Here is a 19,480-nt window from a genome sequence, read left to right as displayed (position 1 = left end):
CTTCTCAGAACCATGTTTTTAAATGCACAAAGTAAAATACATAGTTTCAAAGGAAGACAATTACTTCGAAATTTTGTTGTCAAATTTTTAAGGATTAAATAGTGAAACAGTAGGGCTTCCCAGGTAGCTCAGTGGTAAAGAATCTGCCTGCCAATGCAGGAGATGCAGGTTCGATCCCTGGTCCAGGAAAGGAAATGGTAACCCATTCCAGTATTCTTGTCTGGAGAATTCCATGGACAGAGGAGTCTGGTGGGCTACAGTCCATGGGGTCACGAAAGAATTGGATATGGCTTAGCAAATAAAAAACAGTGAAACAGTAATATATGTTTCTTAATTAATGCATTAATAGTAAGAGCTAGCAGGCAGGACTAATAATTGGTACATTTTCAAAGTGGTGATGAACAAACATGATTTAACTGCAACAACTATAATCTGACATGAAAATATCTAATTTTTCATGGTGGCAACAGATTTAGGTATTGCTATTACTACTAGGGTTTGTTGCCTAGATACACAGTAGAAGCAAATACTAAATATTTGATGTTCATGAGAATAAAGAAGTAATATTTTTCTATCCAAATTTATGGATCCTCTGAACTCTTAGCTCCAGATTAAGAACCTTGCAGGAAATACAACCAGGTTTGTCTGGTCATCTAAGTTTGGAAGCAGATTCTTCTGTTAAGAGAGGGAAGGGGAAGCATTTGGTGCTGAGAGGGTTCAGTCTGCAAGGAATGCACTAGGTGAGTACAGTGCAATCATGGTGGCAAGATGGCTATGGGGCAGTCTCAAGTTAGTGATGCCTGCTCTCAGTTTTTTTTTTTTTGTTTTTTTTGTTTGTTTGTTTGTTTTTGTTGCAACATTTGATATCAACTACTTATCTGTCTCCCTTTGAAATCTTCATTAAAGTCTGATATATTCCGGAATGTGTTATGAGAGTGGACTTTTTGTGGCCTTTGGATGAGGACCTGTTTTACACATTTGAGAATTGAAGCCTAATGACCACCTGGTCAAAAGTCAGAGCCCCCAAGGACCTCGAGCCTCTGGGGAGTCACAAAAGTCCTGAGGAGGACCTTGGATTCCTGGTGCACAGAGCTGCAGGCATGGTTTATCTAGATCCCCAAGGAACAGAGGCCCCCAGATAATGTCCAGATATACTTGTTTTCTATGTGTGTGTGCAAGCTCAGTTGCTCAGTCATGTTTGACTCTTTGCGACCCTATGGACTATAGCCCACCAGGCTCCTCTGTCCATGGGATTTTCCAGGCAAGAATACTGCAGTGGGTTGCCATTTCCTCCTCCAGGGGATCGTCTTGACACAGGGATTGAACTCATGTCTCCCGCATCTCCTGCATTGGCAGGCGGATTCTTGACCACTGAGCCACCTGCAGAATAAGTAGAACTACAGGAGGTATGAGTCTGACCCATTTAGACCCAGAGCCCTCCCACTTCAACTGACCTCTGAAATCTGGAAGCAGACTTCTGCTTTGGAGCTGAGCTGAGGGGTAGAAACTAGGACTCTAACTGAATAATTCTCTTTCCTGCCCGGATCTTACACATCACTGCTTGGCCCAGTACTTCAGTAGAGCCTGAAGTCAGGCAGGTTGATTCCTCCAGTTCCATTCTTCTTTCTCAAGATTGATTTGGCTATTCGAGGTTTTTTGTATTTCCATACAAATTGTGAAATTATTTGTTCTAGTTCTGTGAAAAATACCGTTGGTAGCTTGATAGGGATTGCATTGAATCTATAGATTGCTTTGGGTGGTATACTCATTTTCACAATATTAATTCTTCTTGGCCTAGTACTTCAATCACTCCTTTGGCATTTGTTTGCTGTCCCCTATTGCCAAATAGCAAGATGGTGAAAATGCAAGTGGCACACAGCTATGGCGTCAAGAGCCTGAGAGAGGTAACATAGAGTAGTGGGCAAGAACTCACACTTTTCATGCCTGGTCTGAATTTGGACTCTGGCTCTGCTATTTATATTGGTTAAGTTCCTTCACCTCTGTAAGAAACAACTCTCCCTATCTTAAATGAGGAAAACAGCTACACCTGATTCATGTGGCTTGCATGAGGATTAAATGCAACAATATGTGTAAAGCTGTTAGTGCAGTGTGTGGAACATAAGCAATGTAGCTATTAATACTGTTGTTGTTACTGGTGTTATTATGATTATATCAAGCTTCCCCTCATAAGAAAGGTCAGTCTCAGTATTTTTTAAAATTTTAGTGTAAACTAAGAAAATCCTTACACAAAAGACTTTAAATAATTACAGCAATGCTTTCTCTCTACTCTTCCTCCTATCCATATACCCCACCACTTCACTTGACTTTTTCCCTCTTTACCTTCCTTTGGAATGACCCAGGTGAAATATTTTTCATAAGGGGAAAAGATTTCTTGAGAACATATACTCACCCTTTGCCCCAACTTACTATCACTATAAACACCCGTCTCCCACCTACACACACATATACACAAACACATGCATACACACACACATACAAACACACATATTCCTCTCTTCCTGTGATAAGAGAATCAAATTCAGGCCTCCTGCCTGGAACTGCAGAACATTACCATCAGGCTGGTCCATTAAATATCATTTGAAAGTCAATTTTATCCCAGAGTGGTAAGTAGTATGCGTGCTTATGTCTTCATCTACCTTAATTAGGAAAAGCAATTTGCTGCACATTTCTTAAGAAAAAGAAAAAAAAAAAGCTGATCAAATTTGAGCTCCTGATAGATTGAAACAGCGTATGTTGTGGTGGTGGTACAAAGATGTGAAACCACTTCCCACATCTAAATTATGGCTTGGTCTAAAAACAGTCCAGCCTTATGACTCGTGTGTTTTCTAAGTAACTTGCGCAATTGCCCATAATTATGGAAATAGGGGCTGTCTCCTGAAAGCCAGCCCCTCCTCATTCTGTTTCTCGACCCAGAATAGAAAACTCCATTTTGAGACTATCACTTGAGATGTTTCCACTCCATCATATTTTCTGCGATTCTCTACCATTAACAATCTCAAGACCATTTTCACACATCTCCTTTTGCCAAAATGGTTGGAGTGTCTGAGAAGCTATAGTTCTGTTGAACGTAGGTGTCTGCTTTTCTCATTTGTTTCTTTTAACTAGGCCAGACCAATTTTAACTTACAGGGGTGCTTCTGACTTGAATCCTCCTGAAACTCTGGCCTGGGATTGTCTGCAGCGCTGCAGGGACAAGCCTGTCAGAAGTCTTTGTGTTTGAGGAACTAAGCAGTCTCTTAAGAGGGCACAACCCCGAAGAGAAAGACGAGCCAGGGAGGAAGCAGCCAGGCCTAGAGAGACTGACCCAGTAAGAGAATTCCAAACTTGTGAAGGAGGAGGTGTGATTATGACTACATGTCTCGTGCTCAGTGGCACTCTATGCTGACCCCTGTGTACCTCTGAACTCACATCTGGGTCCTGTTGAGAGATGAGCTGTCATTCCCCTCCTACCCCCTCAATATTCCATTTGTCATACAGCAGCCAGATTTTCAAGTCATAAATCAGATCATGGTACTCCTTTGCTTAAAAACCTTCTGTGGCTTTCCACTCAATGCAGTAGTAAATAAAACTCCCCTTGTGAGAGCTTACAAGACTCTACCTAAGCAGCTTCTGTCTGCTTCTCCCACTTCCTCTTGTGCCTCTTTCCCCTTTGCTTTGTTTGTTTCAGCCACAGGGCCTTCTTTCTTATCCTAGCCAGGCCCATTCTCACCCTACTGCTTCTATATTTGCTCTTCCTTCTGTCCCGAATACTCTTGCCTAGAGGATACCTTCTCATCCTCCAGGTCTCCTTATATTGTCCTTTTCTGAGCCCCATAAGTGACAGCTCTTCTTGTGCCCTGTAACTCTCTCACATCATCTTTCTTGTGTTATTCTTAGCCCTTATCACAGGCAGACATGATTTTGTTTGGTAGCTAATTTATTGTTTGTCTCTTCCTTCTTGAGGACAGGACCCAAGTTCAGCTTCCCTTTCAGAAGCAAAGCCCAAAACAAGTGTTAGGTGCATGGACTTTGTGTTCAAAGACAGAGCTCCCCTAAGTATTACAGAAATAAAGAGGTTTAATATATGAATCAGGGCTTGCCTGAATAGGGGAGAATCCAGAAGAGTAAAGGTCAATGAGACTGAAGCTGCAAGGTCAGGGACACTGACACTCATATCTCAGCCTGTAGCAAAGCACCAACATAGTTGGTTCTCAAGTGTTCTCGGAAACTCTCCTATCTGGCTTCCATAACTCTCCAAGGATAGCCTTTTCTAAACTTCTTCCTTTCCAGTTCCACCCAGGTTCCTCTCACTGGCAAATTCTAACCTGCCCCTGGGGTTAAACTGGGTTGACGCCTGTGTGAAACTGTTGGCTACAGCCATGACTGTTATTAGAAATGAGGCTGACTGGATAGAAGGTACCTGTCACTGGGAGTCTGCAGGGTGCTTGGTGTATCATAGATGCTCAGTAAGTGCTTCCTGAGTGAGTGATTGACACGAGGGCCAGAAATGAAAACAGCTGTGACACTGAGTTTGGGAACCCAGTGGCACACAAGCCACATTACTATGGGATCCCTCTAATAGAGGGTACCTTGAAAGTATGAGAGGCAGTCTCCATCTATTGGTCCAGACACTGGGCTCTACCAGCATGTAAAGGTCCTGGGCATTAATGGTGGTGATAGTGGGAGGTAATAGGAAAATATGGCTCCCAGTGAGGAGTCGTGGATAGGCACAAGGATATCTGAGTAAACTTGTTCAGGAGCACATGTGAGACACCTCAGGGACCTTCTAGAACTACTACAGATAAGGGCCGGGGTGAGTGAAACCTTTGCTATTATATGTGATGCAAGTTTATCAGTACTACTGGCTTGGCTAAAGGAAACCCAAGTAAAAATATTTGCAAAAAAAATGTGTCATGAACAGAGCACCCAAGGATGGGGTACATCACTGAAAAATTTAGAATCTCCTAGAATAGTCTGGTTGCCTATGGGATTCTATTAGCCAGTGAGAAGCTGTACTGGCCAGGAGGGGAGAGGAGGATATGACTTTGTTTTAATGGTGTCATTCTTGTATCTGTTGATAGTGTGGCCATGAAAGTCAGCATGAATCCATGGGCCGAGGGCCTGCAGGAAATTGAGTGGTAGACAGATGGATTAGAATTTAAATCAAGCAAGCAGACCAAAGCACAAATGGTGTAAAGGGCAGTGCATTAACCCCCCTAAGCCTCTATGTAGTAAGTATGAGCCTGCTGAGGTCTGGAGGATAGTTAATGAGTTAGACAAGTGCTATTCCATGAATTCCATAATGGAAAGTGATGCTGTCCCCAGTTATTCAGATAAGATTTTTATAAACCTCTAGGTAGTGTATAGGAAGTTTAATTTTCAGCTTTTACTTGAGTCCTCCTGGGCATGAAGACCAGTCTTCATAACTTTGAATATGCTATTTCTATGTTCAGTCATTCAACAAATATTTGTTGAGATCTTACTATGTGCCAAGCAATGAGCTGAATACTAGGGATGTACTGGGGAACAAAACAGGGCTGACATCACACATTTGTCCAAAAAGAAATGAAAGCACACATCCATGTCAAGACCAGTATGCAAATATTCATCATAGTTTTTTTCCATAATAGACAAAAATAACCCAAATGTCCATCACTTGGAGAATGGATCAACAAGTTGTGGTATGTCCACTTCATGGAGTACTATGCCAATAAAAAGGAATAAGCTATTGGAGCGTGCTACCACATGGATGAATCTCTAAAAGTATCATGTCAACACAAAGAAGCCAGCCACAAAATACCACACACTGTATGATTTCATTTATAGCGTATCATCCTGGAAAAACCATGATAGGGATAGAAAACAGACCTGTGGTTGCCAGTGCATGTAGGGGATTGATTGTTAAAGGGGCACGGAGTTGCTTCGGGGGCTATTCGAAATGTTTTACATCTTGATTGTGGTGGTAGCTACATGATAGAATGCATTTAGCAAACTCTTGATGCTCTACACTTGGAGAGAAAACATTTATGTGTGTAACTTGTAGCTTAATAAACCTGACTTTAAGAAAAAGCACCACCCTCTATTCTACTAGAGGAACAGATGCTGTGCTGTGCTAAGTAGATAAGTTGTGTCCAATTCTTTTGCGACCCCATGGACTGTAGCCCACCAGGCTCCTCTGTCCACAGGGATTCGACAGGCAAGAACACTAAAGTGGGTTGCCATTTCCTTCTCCAGAGGATATTCCTGACCCAGAGATCAAACCTGCATCTCTTAACGTCTCCTGCATCAGCAGTTAGGTTCTTTAATGATTAAATATAGAAGATGGAACAGACCTATGTGATGCCCCACAGCACTGCCCATCTGCCCCGCCCTGATATCATCTGCTACCCCCAGGGGACAGTTCCCTGTAAACGTACATTCCTCTCGTGTCACAGTGTCTTTCCTCAAGTGTACACTCCATGCCTTTTCACTTTCTGTTCTGGAGCTTCTCTAATGCCTTGGGCTGTTCAGGCCACAGACAAGCCACTGGCTGTTTGGATGAGTTAACTCTCAGGCCAAACACTTCAGGTCAGTTTCTGGCATGCATTCTGTACATTTTTTCAGGGAGTTTCCCTGGAATGGAGTTCACATGACCCAAATCCACAATGGCACAAGAGGCAACCCTGACAAAGCACCCTTATATTGTCTCTTCCTCCTTCCATGTCTCATTCTCCCCATCGCCTTACTCCTGCTTCATGGATATCTCCTAGTACCCTTGTCTCAGGTTTTGCTTTCAAGCTGAGACATAATATAATGTTAGGTACTATGAAATCGTCTGATTCCCCTGTGGCTCAGCAGTAATGAATCCACCCGCAATGCAGGAGACACAGGAGACTTGGGTTTGACCCCTGGCTCAGGAAGATCCCCTGGAGGAGGGCATGGCAACACACTCCAGTATTCTTGCTAGGAAAATCCCCTGAACAGAGGGACCTGGCGGGCTATAGTCCATGGTGTCACAAAGAGTTGGACATGACTGAAGTGACTGAGCATGCACTGTGAAGCAAAATAAAGCAAGTGGAAGAATGGAGCAATAGAAATGTTACTACAGATAAGGTCAGGAAAGATTTCTCTGAAGTGGGTGCCTCTGAGTAGAAACTTGAAGTCAACAAAGGAATGAGCTGTGCAGCTAGTTAGGGAATGAGAATTTGGGGCTCAGAAAACAGTAAGTCTAAACATGGAATATTCCAGAAATAGGAGTTCACTATAGCCAGAGCTCAGTGAGTAAAAGATGAGGGCCTAGAAGTAGTAGGGCAAGATCATGTAGTATCTCACAGGCCAGAAAAAGGACTATGAATTTCATTTTGAATGAGCTAAGAGGCTGTTGGAGAGTTTTGAGCTGAGGAATAAGATAATCTGACTTCTGTATTTAAAAGGACAACTCTGTGCCCTATGATACATCAGTCCTACTCCTGGGCATATATCTGAATAAAACTACAATTTAAAAAGATACAGGCACCCCTATGTTCATAGCAGCACTGTTTACAATAGCCAAGACATGGAAGCAACCTAAATGTCCATCAACAGAGGAATGGATAAAGAAGATGTGCTATGTATACACAATGGAATATTAGTCAAAAAATAGAATGAAATAATGTCATTTGCAGCAACATGGATGGACCTAGAGATTATCATACCACGTGAAGTAAGTCAGAGAAAGACAAATACCATATGATGTCACTTATATGTGGAATCTAAAACATGGCACAAATGAACCTATTGGTGAAACAGAAACAGACTCATAGACAGAGAACAGACTTGTGGTTGCCAAGGGGGAGGGGAATAAGGGAGGGAAGGATGGGGAGTTTGGGGTTAGCAGATACATACTACTGTATACAGAATGAATGAACAACACGGTCCTACTATATAGCACAGAGAACTATATATAATATCCTGTGATAAACTATAACAGAAAAGAATATGAAAAAGAATGTGTGTGTGTATGTGTGTGTAGAACTGAATCACTTTGCTGTGCAACAGAAATTAACAACATTGTAAATCAACTATGCTTCAATAAATTAAAAAAAAATAAAAGGACAATTCTGGCAACTGTGCTACAAGGAGATTGTAGGGGTCAATGGTAGACATGAGGGGAATAATCAAGAGTCTCTTCAACTGTGCAAGTGAAAAATGATGGCAGATGATTCCTGGTGGTAGTGGTAACTTCTGCTGAGAAGTGGTTAGATTCTGAATATATTTTGTACGTATAACTGACAGGATTTGAAGATGGATTGAATGCAGGGTTTAAGAAAAAGGAGATGATTTGGGGTTGATATCAAGATTTTTGTCCTAAGTTATTTGAAGAAGGGTATTCTCTTCTGCCTTGTGGAAGACCCCAGGAGGAACAGGTTTTGGTGAGGAAAATAGGGATTCTGGTTTCGAGAAGCCTAGCTGACATCCAAGAAAAGATGTTGAAGCATGTGTGTTCAGTCATGTCTGACTCTTTGCAACCCCATAGACTGCAGCCCTCCAGGCTCCTCTGTCCATGGGATTTCTCAGGCAAGAATACTACAGTGGGTTGCCATTTCCTCCTCCAGGGGATCTTCCTGACCCAGGGATCAGACCTGGGTCCCCTGAACTGGCAGGTGGATTCTTTACCACCGAGTCACCTGGGAAGCCCAGATGTTGATGAGGCAATGGGAGAAACAAGCAGAGGATTCAGTGACTCATCAAGGCTTGAGGTTTAAATATGGGAGTGAAGCTCTCAGCAAACAGATGATACTTAAGTTTCTGAGATTCAAGATGACAGCACATAGGGAATAAGTGTGGACAGAGAAGAGAGGAAGTCCCAGCACTGAATGCTAGATCACTCCAATATTTAAAGGTCAGGAAGATGAGGAGTAGCCAGCAGAAGAGACTAAGAATGAACATCAAAACATGTATATTATCTATAGTGAAACAGATCACCAGCCCAGGTTGGATGCATGAGACAAGTGCTCGGGCCTGGTGCACTGGGAAGACCCAGAGGAATTGGGTGGAGAGGGAGGTGGGAGGGGGGATCGGGATGGGGAATACATGTAACTCCATGGCTGATTCATGTCAATGTATGACAAAACCCACTACAATATTGTAAAGTAATTAGCCTCCAACTAATAAAAATAAATGAAAAAAAAAGAAAAGCAGGAAGAGATCCAAGGGGTGTGGCATCTGCAAGGCTGAGAGAAGACAATGGTTTCAGAAGGAGAAATGGGGCTGATGGGTTGAGTTTGCGTCTGAGAATTAGTCTTGAACTTGTCAGGGTCATTGGTGACCTTGAGAAACGCACTTCAGTGGGATGGTGAGGATGAAAGCCTTGTTCGAGCAAACTCAAAAAAGAAAAGAGAAGGAAGTAAAGAGAACAGAATTAACTCTTCAGTTTTGCTGTACGAGGGAGTATAGAAATGGGGCAGTGCTTGAAGGTGGATGGAAGATTGAAGGAGGTTTTTGTTTTATCTGATTTCTGATACCACAGGAAGTTTGCATGCTGATGGGAAGCTCTAGAAAGGTGGGCAAAATTAATGATGTGGGAGGGAGCAAGAGAGAAGTCTTGAGTAGGCTGGAGGTGGGGGGAGTCCAGTTCACAAACAGATGGTTTTGGCTTTAGACAGGAGCATGGGCAGTTTATTTACTGTAGCAGGAGAGAAGATGGGGCATATGGTCACAGATGCAGAGAGGCTGAGGCATTTGATGGGGGAGGGTATGGAAGTTCTCTTTTGACGACTTCTTTTCTCAGTGAAAAAGTCAGATCATTAGCTGAGGCTGAAGATGAAAAGTAGAGGTTGGACATTTGAGAAGAGATGAGATAGAGAGGAAGAGCTGTTTTAGAGACAGAGGAATAGACTGACTACGGAAAAGTCAGACTCTTGGCAGCTTTACAGACCTACTTGAAATTTGTGCTCATGAATTTAAAGTGAGACCAGTCATCATGGAGGTGCCTCAACTCCTTGTGTGGCAGGTGTCGGGGAAGTGGAGCGGTGGATTTCAACAGCACTGGGCTGTGAAGGAAGGAGAGATCTGTGAGGGACTGATGGGACTGAAGTGGTGAGAAAGGGGATGGGTGTTATGATGGGATCAAAGCCAGATGAGGAAGGAGCTGAGACCAGAAGAGTACTACAGGGAGTGGGAAGTTGCTAGGATCCATGGATAAATAAGAACTCCCAGCAAGACAGGAGAACTGTTAGGGTTGGGGGATTAGAGAGAGTGATGTGGAGAGCTAGAAGGTGATAGCTGGAGAGAGGAACACATAAAACTGAGATTAGGTTGCAAACAAAGTCATTGGTGAGGACCTGGTCTAGGATGTGATCACGGGGGTGAATGGCTGAGATAGGGCAGGACATATCCTTGGAGGAGAAAGGGTCAGGGATCTGAGAAGCTAGAGAGTTGGAAGGATCATCGATGTTGAGTATTGAAATCACCAAGAATTATGATAGTTGCAGTGGCAGAGAGGTTAAATAATTCAAAGAAAAATAGGTGACTAGATGTGTAAATGACAGGAACAAGGCGTTTTTCATACTCTAACATGTACTGCTTATTGTTTTGAATATTGTTTTTTCTTCCAACCTCTTCCCACCCTGTTCCCAACTAAGGATGCTGTGAGTGAACAGAAGAAAGTGTCCATGTTGAGACTATTTCTGTAGCTAAGCTAGTGCTTAGCCTAGAGGTGTTGATTACTAGATTGATGGAGAGTGCAGGACCTTCTTTCCTCAGATGGCTTCTGGAATTTCTGAACCATATGTCCAGATGTGCTTCAGCTGTCATAGCAACCACATTTCTAAAGATAGTGCAACCAAGTCAACTCTCAATTACTGGTTATGTTCAGAGCTCAATTAACCCAGGTGAGAGTTTCTTCAATTGACCATAGGTGTGGACCAAAGATTGAGCCTGAATAAAACTGGGAGAGCCCCTTGGACAGCAAGGAGATCAAATCAGTCAACCCTAAAGGAAATCAACTGTGAATATTCATTGGATGGACTGATGCTGAAGCTCCAATACTTTGGCCACCTGATGCGAAGAGCCAACTTATTGGAAAAGATCCCGATGCTGGGAAAGATTGAGGGCAGGAGGAGAAGGGGACAACAGAGGATGAGATAGTTGGATGACATCACTGACTCAATAGACACGAGTTTGAGCAAGCTCTGGGAGATGGGGAAGGACAGGGAAGCCTGGTGTGCTTCATGGGGTCACAAAGAGTTGGACACAACTGAACAACTGAACAACAAAAATGGGAAGCAGTCAGTGTTGTCCCTGATGATTTTCAGTCTCACTGAAAACTTCAGGGCCCAGTTCTCAATCACTGGGGTCTATCACTGTATCACTGTGTTATTTCTGCTAAAGCAGTGGGTTTCAAATGTCAGACAATGACAGTAACCTTGGGGAACTATGCAAACTATTAATCCCTGGTCTTTACTCTCATTAAAACAGATTCACTGGGGTAAGGCCCAAGAATCAACATTTTCCAGTGCTTCTCAGCTACTTTTCAGTAGCTCAAATTAAGAAGGCCTGCACTAAAGTGGTGGTTGGCAAGGTTGGACCTTTTCCAGGAGTTTTTATATCTTAACAGTGACCTCTTTAATGGGGTCCAAAGGAGCAGGTGACTAATGGTAGAATTTGGGGCACCTGTCAAGATCCTATTAAGAAGCAGAGGGCTGTTAAATTTTGTGAGTCAAGATAAAGTGCAAGAGAAGATGTTACCGTGTGCGGTCAGATTTCAATGGTCTAACATGTGGTTTCAGGAGCAGCCACAGAAGGATCACCTAGGAGCTTATGGGAGATTCAGTTTAGTTCAGTTCATTCACTCAGTCATGTCCAACTCTTTGTGACCCCATGGACCGTAGCACGCCAGGCTTCCCTGTCCACCACCAACCCCCAGAGCTTACTCAAACTCATGTCCATCGAGTCGGTGATGCCATCCAACCGTCTCATCCTCTGTTGCCCTCTTCTCCTCCTGCCTTCAATCTTTCCCAGCATCAGGGTCTTTTCATATGAGTTGGCTCTTCACATCAGGTGGCCAAAGTATTGGAGTTTCAGCTTCAGCATCAGTCCTTCCAATGAATATTCAGGACTGATTTCCTTTAGGATGGGCTGGTTGGATCTCCTTGCAGTCCAAGGGACTCGTAAGAGTCTTCTGCAACACCACAGTTCAAAAGCATCAGTTCTTCAGTGCTCAGCTTTTATAGTCCAACTCTCACATCCACACATGACTACTGGAAAAAACCATAGCTTTGACTAGATGGACCTTTGTTGGCAAAGTAATGTCTCTGCTTTTTAGTATGCTGTCTAGGTTGATCATAGCTTTTCTTCCAAGGAGTAAGCGTCTTTTAACTTCATGGCTGTAGTCACCATCTGCAGTGATTTTGGAGCCCCCCAAAATAAAGTCTGTCACTGTTTCCATTGTTTCCCCATCTATTTGCCATGAAGTGATGGGACCAGATGCCATGATCTTAATTTTCTGAATGTTGAGTTTTAAGCCAACTTTGTCACTCTCCTCTTTCACTTTCATCAAGAGGTTCTTTTGATCTTTTTTATTTTCTTTTGTTCTTCTTTGCTTTCTGCCATAAGGGTGGTATCATCTGCATATCTGAGGTTATTGATATTTCTCCCAGCAATCTTGATTCCAGCTTGTGCTTCATCGAGCCCAGCATTTTGCATGATGTACTCTGCATATAAGTTAAGTAATCAGGGTGACAATATACAGCCTTGACGTACTCCTTTCCCAATTTGGAACCAGTGTTGTTCCATGTCCAGTTCTAACTGTTGCTTCTTGACCTGCATACGGATTTTTCAGGAGGCAGGTCAGGTGGTCTGGTGTTCCCATCTCTTTAAGAATTTTCCATAGTTTATTGTGATCCACAAAGTCAAAGGCTTTGGCAAGTCAATAAAGCAGAAGTAGATGTTTTTCTGGAACTCTCTTGCTTTTTCGATAATCCAATGGACATTGGCAATTTGACCTCTGGTTCCTCTGCCTTTTCTAAATCCGTCTTGAACATCTGGAAGTTCACGGTTCATGTACTGTTGAAGCCTGACTTGGAGGATTTTGAGCATTACTACATTTTGAGCATACTACATTACGGGAGATGCAGATTCTCAAGCTTCACTCGAGATCTGATGAATCAGAAAGTTTGGGGTTGCTTTTTGTATGTGTTTTCACAAACCAGACTGGTGATTCTGATGCCCACTCACATTTGGGTATCACTCTTCCAGCCTGTGAGCCCAAGCTGGTGCATGCCTCTTCCTACATGAGGGGACTTGACGTAGGTTGAACTCAGTCACTCTCTGGATCCCCTGACTCCCTCTTTCTAGTGCTCCAGGTTGTCAGGAGTGGGAGAGATGCTCTGTTCTGATGAATTATGCCAGGGGGTGTGGCAGTGATGGCATCTTGGTGTTTGACACTACTGGGCCAAAGATATTTGCATAGGAGGCAGCTCTTCCACTCCCCCAAACACCCTGAACTCTCCTCAGTGGGGATCACTCCATGTTTCCTCTCAGAGAAGGTGTAGGGTAATACATTCTGATGTGTCTATACATCAAACCATCTGTTTTAACCAGGGGTTGCCTTCTGAGGAGCTTCATGACCAACTCATCTCTAGGTTTGGATTTCAGGGCTAAAAGCCACAGGCTAATACCTCCCAGAAACTGCCTGGACTATTTGACCATAGCCATCACTTCCCTAAAGAATGTCATTAATTTAAACACTTACCTTAACACAGAAGTAAAAGTGTCCATCTTATGCAAAGTCACATACAAATGATTTGGAATTACTTCCATACACTGCCTCCTTCATTAGTCCAGAAGACAAGGGTTCCACTGAATTATACTGAACTCTTACATCGGCTGTTGATTATTTTTAAACTTGCTCTATTATTTAAAAGTAATAGAGATTGCAGTTTTATATGATCTGATTTTTATTCAGATTTGAAAGTCATTCACATCAAATTAAAATTCCTTTGGGCCCTTTAAAATGCCTGAAATTAAAGTTTATGATTTAATAACTAAAGGATGCACAGGGAATGCAAACTGACTTTCTGAACCTTTGTAATACAGAAATTTCCAGAAGATACCCAGCCTCTCCACATTACTCTTTCCTCCATTTAGCAGGCACAGTGGTGATGGGGGACGATCCAGGACTGTTAGCCAAGATACTTGGGTTTCAGTCCATGCTTTGTTGAAAGTGAGTTAGTGCAAAAAAAGAGCCATGATATTTGACCACTTATTATCCTTGAAGAACTTAGAAAATCAGAGTGCAAGAACAAACGGGAAAAGAGGGGGGTAAAGTGTATAAAGGGCTGGTGGAATCAAACAACTCACAGAGACTGCAAACTGATGACTACTTCACACAAACAATGCCTAGTTCTAGGAGAAAGAGCTTCCTCTTTCCCTTCTCCTCTCCTATCTTCCTTTCCTCTTCCACCTTTCTTCCCTTTATCCCACATCTCCTTCTTTCCTTCTTCCCTTCCCTCTCTTTTATCAAGCAATCCAAATAACTGAGCAAGAATTCACTAAACATCTCTTGGTCCCAGAGGTATGAGAATTACCATCCATCCTTAGACCAGAGCTAGAGGGATGTCTTCCCTGAGTCCTGGGGCTTTAGAGCTCTGCTACTGAAAGTGGTTCATGACCCAGCATCAGTAGCATCACCTGGAAGCTTGTTAGAAATGGAGACTCAAATACCATTCCAGACTTAATGAATTGGAATGTGCATTTTTACCAGCTCCCCAGTTGATTCAGGTGCACATTAAAGTTTGGGAAACATTGTCCTCTCCTTTGACCATGCTCCTCTGCACCAAGCAGGATTCTGAAAGGCGAAGGGGATATGCCCACTCAAAACTTGTCCATTCTAGAACCAGAAATTCTCAGGGTTCCTGGATCCTTAAATTCCCTACCTTAAACTCATGAGTCTGCTTCCAAGGCCTACTGCACAGCCAGTATGCATTCTTCTAAGCCTGAGAAGCACCCAGATGTGGCTGGTTGGAGGGTGGAAACAGGGAGGTCTGTGGAAGAAGCCTGGCCACGCCATGCAGGATGGCTCTGTGGGTGGGAAAGGGAGGAGGTGGTCAGGTGCCAGCTCTCTCTACTCCTCCAAATTCCAGGGTAAAACTGCAAGGAACCCCGGAATTCTAAATTCACACCCTGCCCTGCAAATTGTTATGACAGTTTATTTGTCAAGATAAGAGGAAAGAGGCTTTTTCTTTTAAACATTTGTTAGCTTGATGTATAACTTTCCAACATTCAGACGTATGGTATGTGGGCCTCCCTTTGTACTCTTGGCTCAGTTCTGCAGATGTTAGGGGTGAGCCTGCTGGTGATGGGGTGAGGGGACAGCTGAGGTTTTCCAGCACAGCAGGCCCTGCTTGTCTTCTGGAGACACAAAGGGAGAGCAGCTTTGCGTGCTTGGGGACTCTTCCTAAACCTTGAGGTCTTCTATTTAGGGCATTTCCTTTAGAATGTCCTTACAGGAGTTATTCAGGCTTCCCTGGTGGCTCAGTTGTAAAGAAGCCTCCTGCCAATGCAGGAGACGTGGGTTCAACCTCTGGGTCGGGAAGATCCCCTGGAGAAGGAAATGGCAACCCACTCCAGTATCCTTGCCTGGAAAATCTCATGACAGAGGAGCCTGGTGGGCTACAGTCCATGGGGTCACAAACAGTCGGACACAACTGAGGGACTCAACAACAACAACAACGAGAGGAGCTTTTTGTCTATCCTTTAACCAAAAATCTCTTCAAGTTCTCTCTTTTTTTTGTAAATAATTACAACATCTTTATTCGGCACTGGGTATCCCGACATTTGTTTATTACAGTTCCTTAGAAAACAAGCCAAAAAATCTGCACAGATTAATAAAAATAAAGGCCCAAGGGCCATACTCACATGGAGCTGGACCTATCAAGGCGTCGCCCCAGTGCACGCACACACGCACACACATGCACGCACACGTTTGCATGGGCGCGTTTGCGCAAACACAGAGACTAGCGGCTCCAGGTGAGACATTCGTAAGCTTTGGGGAGTGTGCATGGGGCTGCTTCCATGTTTTGGCATTTTTAGGATGCCCTCCCCGCCCCATCCCCATGAACTAAAGATGCCTGGTACAGCCAGTAAGGTAGCAGCGTGTGTGCTTGGCAGCTTTATTTTTCCTCACGGGATGTCTCAGAAAATCACCCTGCGTCTGGCAACTGGACACTGTGTTTGATTCACTCTTTCGAAGATTCAAGCTCATGTTAGAAAGTTACATTTTTCTCAAAAGCGCCTGCCCAGTACATGGTGTAGAGCACAGGTTTTCCAACTTAGTACCTTGGGTACCATCCCCGAAATTCTTAGTTGCCAACAGGGAGGCCCAGTGGTCTGGATTGTTAGCAAACACCCCGATGATTCTGATTGTGATGGTTGTCTGGCCACACTTGGAGAAATTCAAGTATGGAAAGGAGGTGGTGTCACAGTCCCTGCGTGGTCTTGTTCCATTTATATGCCGGACCATGGCTGTCAATTAGCTGTACAGATGCTGGTGACTCATTAGTGGCTTGGAGCTCATGAAATCCCTGCATTTAATTTAACAAATATTTATTAGGCATCAGCTCTGTATGGGAATGTAATGGGCACTGAGAACCCACCAAAGTGTAAGGTATAGCTCCAGCTATAAGGAGCCTGAATGCCTTTTCTGTCTGTTTACATTGTCAGGACTGTCATTAATGTAATTTTGGAATATCTGTTTTGTTTCATGGGTAGAGTCCTGTGTTGGAGAGAAAAGAGGAACAAAACAATACAGAGGAATGATGCAGTATCTATTAGTTAGGCACAATGCATTGAATGTATCTATAGTTACAAAATATACTGACAATCCCAACTGCAATTACAATAAATCTGTCTTAATCAAAAACCATCAATTCAAAGCCTTGCAGAAAAAAAAATTTGCACCACTAAAAATGAACTTTGAGGCTCATGTGAAAGAATTTTTAAAAGGAGTTATTACTAAGATGAAGTCTATATAGCTACAATTATGTGATAATGGGGAAGATAACCATTTAGGCTGTATTATTCGAATAAAGGAAGAAACCATTTTTTTTTTTTTTTGTCTCTAGCCATTACTCAACTTGATTATCTGTGTTGTCCCCCAAATTCCAGGTAATCGTTTTGCCTTGGCTTTCTTTGATCTAGCTTGAGTTTGGAATTAGAGATGTAAGCAATATCCTTTTTGTTAAATTCCGTGCGTAGCTTCTGAGACCTAATTCATCGGCCGATATCCCTGGACAGAGCATAGAAACCCACCTGGACACTGTTGTCAAGGTTTCTCACACATATTTCACTGTGGAAGCTGTAAGCCTCTGAGGAAGGGTTTGTTAATTAAATGCCTTTTAGTCATAAGGTTTAATGAGACTGCTTTTAAGATATATTTGGGGAATTAATGGAATATCTATTTTCTTTTCACACCCTCCCCTACCACATACATATACACACTCCAGTCCTTGACTTCTAGCTCAGAAAAATCAAAGCGGGGTTTGTGATTTATTCTCAGACTGGAGTTAATGATTAAAAACCCCTCCCAGGGCCTCCCAGGCTGAAGTCTGGGGATGAGGGATTCTGCCTGTGTTCACTTGGAGAAGGAGGAAAATTTCACATTTACAGAAGTGCACCTACACTGTGGAAAAATCTTCCAGTCTTGTCTGAGAACTGCCCAACCCCTCAGTTCTCCACTCTCTGCCTCCCCTCCTGCTACTTTTCTTACCTCGATTCAACACTCAGAAGAGACCCAAGTGGCCTTCAGCTGAAATTCTGACCCCCAAAGCAGATTTCAGATGCGGGCACCATCTTGCTTTGGGGGCTGTGACTTACAGCCACATTTGACCCTTACCCCTACAGAAGGGCCTCTCTTTTGAATGCTCTGGGCCATGCACTGTCTTATGACACCAGTCAAGTTCTCTGGGGTTTCAAGTGTGGGGCCCTGAAAGGAGTCCCAAGCCTGGTGTCTTCTCTGCTCTTTCGTTGATAGGAGGTCACTTTGATGTATCAAAGTTTCTGAGTCAGGAAAGCCCATTCTTGGGCCACGTGGCTGGACATGTGAGCTTCCTACACCACGGTCTATGACTGACTCAGGGAGGCAGTGGGGCGGCTCTTCACTTTGTACCACAGGCAGCCTTTTCCAGGTCACACCTGTCAACAAGGCAGCCTAGAGGGTGGTTTGGAAAGTAGCAAAAGGTGCAAAGGCAGCAGACTGAACCAACTGTCCCAGTTCTCCTCTTTCTCCCACCCCTGATGACTTGTGTTTTCTCCCAGACAGCTGCCATTTTGGTCTTCCAGCCACTCTTAAGAATAGAATTGTACAGCTTCAGGCCAGGGCAACTTCTCTGCATGTCAGAGGTGAGGGGAAATGAAAAGGATTCTGGACTAAGCGCCACCTCTCTGAGAAGTCATGCAGCCCTGTAGCAAGTTGAGGGGGGGTGTGTGTGGTTTATGTGGGGGAGGGATGTGAGTTGGAGATGGAAGAGGGTCCAATCTAAAGTCAACAAAATCCAATTGTTCCTCCCTCAATTCTTCACTCTCTTGTTTTCCTAATCTGTACACACACACACTGTCCCAGGGCAGAAATTCTTTCCACAGTACCCCTTGTTGATGGTCATTCAGACCCTGCTTAAATGCTTCTAGTCATGGGGATCTCATTTTCTTGTGAGATTGCTCCTTATAATCCTGTATACTAATATCCCAGATCCCCACTTGTAGGCAATGGGTTTAATGGCATGAGCTCAACCAACCCAGCCCCTCTGAGGAGCACTGGCTTAGACTAAAAAGACTTTGACCTTTAAGATGAAATGGTGAACCCAGTTGTCCCTGGATTCAGGCCATACCACTCTCTGGCCTCAGATAGCCATTAATTCTTCAGTGAGCCTTTGTGTGTTTAATGTAAACAACTTTTTTGTGCTTTAAATGCTGCAACCACAGTTGCTTCTTGTTTGTGCAAAAAGTCGTGTTCTCCTTGTATTGGGTCCAAGTGGCCCAGGTGGAAAGTCTTGAAGAGACTGAAGAAGAGGTACATTTTCAAATGAAATGAAGGCAGATGGAAACTGGAGTCATACAAAGGACATTCGAGTTGGATTTTCCCAGAGAGACTTCGAGACTCAAGACCCATTTGCCATGTTTTATGTTTAATTTTCCTCAGGCATTTGTTTTGCTCCATTCGCCTCTAGGCTGTCTCAGCTGTTGTTCACGGATGGTACTGAGGATGTTTCTACTGCAAAGTTTGATCAGCTAGAACTCTTTCCACGTGTCAAAACACCCAGCTTCAGCTGTCTTGTGGGAAAACTCGAGAAGGTACTGGTTTACCTAATGGAGGAGTTCAGGGTGGGGGCTGGCTTTAGGTAGAGCTTGATTCAGAGGCTCCAGGGCTGTCACCAAGAGGCACTGCTCTCTGGAGACGCGGCCTCGCTCTCCTCCATCCATCAGTTCACTTCTCAGATTTCACAAGGTGGCAGGGCACTGGCAGTGAC

Source organism: Cervus elaphus, chromosome X (assembly GCF_910594005.1).
Source record: "Cervus elaphus chromosome X, mCerEla1.1, whole genome shotgun sequence".
In the NCBI taxonomy this organism is placed as follows: Eukaryota; Metazoa; Chordata; class Mammalia; order Artiodactyla; family Cervidae; genus Cervus; species Cervus elaphus.
The sequence above is the reverse complement of the archived record's forward strand: the minus strand, read 5'-3'. Positions refer to the sequence as shown.